At 34.6% G+C, this 4,428-nt stretch overlaps 1 long non-coding RNA gene across 1 annotated transcript in view; it reads left to right on the top strand.

Moving 5' to 3' along the window:
• Positions 1-176, top strand: part of LOC120224559 — a 17,222-nt gene extending 17,046 nt beyond the window's left edge. Inside the window, exon 3 of the long non-coding RNA XR_005526609.1 lies at positions 76-176. This is a non-coding gene — a long non-coding RNA (uncharacterized LOC120224559). The remainder of the gene's footprint in view (positions 1-75) is intronic.
• Positions 177-4,428: the final 4,252 nt, after the last annotated feature.

The raw sequence follows: 4,428 nt of genomic DNA, 5'->3' as shown, positions 1-4,428 counted from the left end.
CTTTCTTCCTTTCTTTCTTTCTTTCTTTCTTTCTTTCTTTCTTTCTTTCTTTCTTTCTTTCTTTCATAGCTTGAGAATGTCTGGTAGATTTCCCCAGGGAAGCCCTCTGGCCCAGGGCTCTTATTTGTTGGGAGATTTTTGATAACTGATTCGATTTCTTTACTAGCTATGGGTCTGTTGAGATTTTCTATCTCTTCCCGTGTGAATTTTGGTAGTGTGTGTGTGTTTAGGAATTTGTCCATTTCTCCTCACTTGTTGGCATATAATTTTTCATAGTATTCCCTGATAATTGCTTGTATTTCTGAGGGGTTGGTTGTAATATGTCCATTTTCCTTCATGATTTTGTCTATTTGAGTGCTCTCTCTTTTCTTTTTGATAAGTCTGGCTAGAGGTTTGTCAATTTTGTTTATTTTTTCAAAAAACCAACTCTTGGTTTCATTGATCTGTTCAACTGTTTCTTTGGTTTCTATATTGTTTATTTCTGCTCTGATTTTTATTATCTCTTTTCTCCTTCTGGGTTTCGGGTGCTCTTGTTTCTCTCCCTCTAGTTCCTTTAGCTGAGCTGTTAGATTTTGCACTTGCGCTTTTTCTAATTTCTTGAAATAGGCCTGGAGTGCAATGTACTTTCCTCTTAGAACTGCCTTTGCTGTTTCCCATAGAGTTTGGATTGTTGTATTTTCGTTTTCATTTGTTTCCATATATTTTTTAATCTCTTCTCTAATTGACTGATTGGTCCATTCATTCTTTAGAAGGGTGTTCTTTAACCTCCATGTTTTTGGAGGTTTTCAAGACTTCTTCCTGTGATTGATTTTGAGTTTCGTAGCATTGTGATCTGAAAGTGTGCATGATATGATGTCAATTCCTTTAGATTTATTGAGGGCTGCTTTATGTCCCAGTATGTGATCTATCTTGGAGAATGTGCCATGCACACTTGAGAAGAAAGTGAATTCCGTGTTCTCAGGATGTAGAGTTCTAAATATATCTTTCAGATCCATCTGGTCCAATGTGTCTTTCAAGTCCATTGTTTCTTTAGTGATTTTCTGTCTGGTTGATCTATCCATTGCTGTAAGTGGAGTTTAAAGTCCCCTGCTATTAGCACATTCTTATCTATAAGCTTGTTTCTGTTTGTGATTAGTTGTTTTAAATATTTAGGTGCTCCCATATTCGGTGCGCAGGCATTTATAATTGTTAGTTCCTCCTGATGGATAGACCCTGTAATTATTGTATAACGTGGGAGCAAATTTTTAATATATGTTTGAAAATGCCTTTATTCTCAATTCATCTTTAATTATTATTTTGGTTGGATATATAATTTCTGATTATAAATAATTTATATCACAATTCTGAAAGCATATCATTCAGCTTCCAGTCTTCCTGTTGAGAAAGTGTGACCCAATTTGATTCTTGATCCTTTGTGTGTAAATTGATTTTATTTCTGGAAGTTTTAAGAGCAGTCTCTCTGACTCAATTCTGATATTTCCTGATGATGTGCCTTAGACTAGATCTATTTTTATATAAGATTCTGTGCTTTCTTGGATTCTTTCAAATTGAAAACGTATCCTTCAGTTTTGGAAAATTTTTGTTTTCTCTGTTTGTTGTTGTTTTGTTTTAGGAACTCCTTTATTATGATTCTGAGCCCCTTGGACTTAACCTCTAACTTTTGTATCTGTCTTATGTTCATACCTTTGTCTTTTTGATTCTACTTTCTTGGAGATATTTTTGTTATTTCATCTAAGCATTCTATTGAGTTTTTCATTTCTACAACTATTTAAAAAGTAAAAGCACTTTTTTGTTATCTGAAAGTTTCTTCTCTGTACTATTGTAATTATGCTTTATTGATGCAAAATCTTATTTCTTTGTGAGAATACTTATGTTACAGTTTTTAAAAATGTTTTTTTCTTGAATGATCTCTATTTCCTTCAAGTTCCTTATCAGTCTTTGTTTTGTTTTTCTCCAAAATGTAGAGACCTTTTTCTATGTCTATTGGTCCTTGTCTGTGGGTTAATATTTAAGTGTGGTCCACTAAGAAGCTGAGTACAGAGCTTGTTGACTACAAACTTTAAAATAGGCTTGAGCTGATTTAGTTATTCCATGAAGGATACATTCAAATACCAATATCTTTAGTTTGTCTGTTGTGTTTTGATCAGATTCTGCAAATTAAGATCCCTCCTGCCTGTGTACTGTGATCCATGTCAAGGAAGAGGTCTGAAATTTCAGCATTCAGTCTCCTCAGTATGATATGCCTTTAGTCCTCCTTCAGTATAGTACCCCTGACTTCAACTTGGCTTGGTGTCCCAATCCAGAGGATCTCTATTTTCCCATTCCCTGGACTAAGGTGATCTCATTGTTGTTTGCTTTTCATTTCCCTGGTGACTAGTGATGTTGAGCATCTTTTCATATACCTGTTTGCCAACCGTATGTCTTCTTTGAAGAAATGTCTGTTTAAGTACTTTGCCCTTTTTATCAATAAAATAAGAAAAATCTAAATATAGGTTTATCTATTTAAAGTTTATTTATTTATTGTTGGGAAAGACAGAGACAGTGTGAGTGGGGGAGGGGTAGAGAGAGGGGAGGGAGAGAATTTCAAGCAGACTCTGCACTGTCAGTGCAGTGGGGTTCGAACTCACCAACCAGGAGATCATGAGCCAAGCCACAACCAAGAGTTGTCACTTAACTGACTGAGCCACCCAGGTGTCCCTATATATATATTTAAAAACTGATGCATAAATGCTTTTGGAAGTGTAGTTTCAGGTGCTGAAAAATTGAAAACTACATAAATACCTTCAAACAGAAAAAGGATAATAACACTGTGGTATATCTATATAATAAATATTATATAACAAAAATATTTGTGTAGCATTTCTACTAAGTGTTATTGGATAAAAGTGGAATACAAATTTAAATGTGATAGTTTCACAACTATATAAAATGCATTTAAAACATAGAAGAAAATACACTAGAATATTCATTACATTTGGCTTTGTATTGTGAGATTATGAATATCAATTATTAGTCTGTTTGCTTTGATGTATCTTCAAGATTTTCCCCAAAGGGTGTTTGATATTGTAATTAGGAAAAATTAACTATAAGAATAATCACAACCCTCTTTCCATGTAAAATTTAACTTACTTTGTTCCTCTGACTTTTTGATAGCATCCTACCTTCTTCTCCTTTTTTTTAAATTCTTTTTTTAATGTTTATTTATTTTTTGAGAGAGCACACATGTGTGAGAGGGGCGGAGAGAGGAAGACAGAGATTTCATAGCAGGCTCCACACTGACAGCAGGGAACCTGACGCGGGACTTAAACTTGCCAACGCTAGATCATGACCTGAGCCGAAGTCAGAGGCCCATCTGACTGAGCCACCCAGGTGTCCCACCATTTTCTCCTTTTTAATAAAACTGATTTAAAAGTATTTTTACTCTCTCATTTCTTCACCAGCTTCACTTTTCTTCCCCATTTTTTTCTTAGTTATTTACCCAACTTTATGCTGTGCTTTGTAATTCTAGCAGCTTAACAATTTCATAGTAAGGTTTTCTATTTTCAGTTATACTTTGTTAACAATATAATATAATACAATTTAATCTGTATATTATGAACACTGTCAAGTATAATCCTTCCTCAAATGTCACATTATATCATCAAGCTTATGGAGCATGCTAAACAATAAATATTAAAAAGTAAGGAAGGGGTCATGGTGTATATTACTTTTCTGTGTTTAGAATCTTTAATAGATGTATTTGAAGAGATGATCATATATATATTTCTCTTTTAGACTTAAGCTCTTGCTCTCCTCCCCTGCCCACCCACATTTCAATAAAATTTTCTTTGTAATAATTTTCCCAACACAGACTTATTCTTAGTGGTCATACTTAGAAGGTAGAGGAAACAAAAAGAATTTTTTTTTGACGAGAAATTTATTTTATTTTATTTTTTTAAGGTTGAACATTTTTTAATGTTTATTTGCATTTCTTTGGTGAATTGTTTCATCTAATTTACTCATTTTTTTTTACAAATAGTTTATTGTCAAATTAGTTTACACATAACACCCAGTGCTCATCCCCAGAAGTGCCCTCCTCCATTCTCATCCCCCCCCCACATCCATCAGTCCTCAGTTTTTGTCAGCATTCAAGAGTCTCTCATGGTTTGCCTCTCTCCCTTTCCCACGCCATTTCCCCCCTTCTTCTCCCCCTTGTTCCTCAGTTAAGTTCCTCCTAATCCTCCCATACGTGCAAACATATGATATTTGTCCTTTTCTGCCTGATTTATTTCGCTCAGCATAACACCCTCAAGGTCCATCCATGTTGCTACACATGGCCAGATTTCATTCTTTCTCATTGCCATGTCGTATTCCATGGTATAGATAAACCACATCTTCTTGATCCATTCGCCCATTGATGGACACTTAGGCTCTTTCCATGTTTTGGCT

Source organism: Hyaena hyaena, unplaced genomic scaffold (genome assembly GCF_003009895.1).
Source record: "Hyaena hyaena isolate Hyena2069 unplaced genomic scaffold, ASM300989v1 scaffold_1203, whole genome shotgun sequence".
NCBI lineage: Eukaryota > Metazoa > Chordata > Mammalia > Carnivora > Hyaenidae > Hyaena > Hyaena hyaena.
The sequence above is the reverse complement of the archived record's forward strand: the minus strand, read 5'-3'. Positions and strand labels throughout refer to the sequence as shown.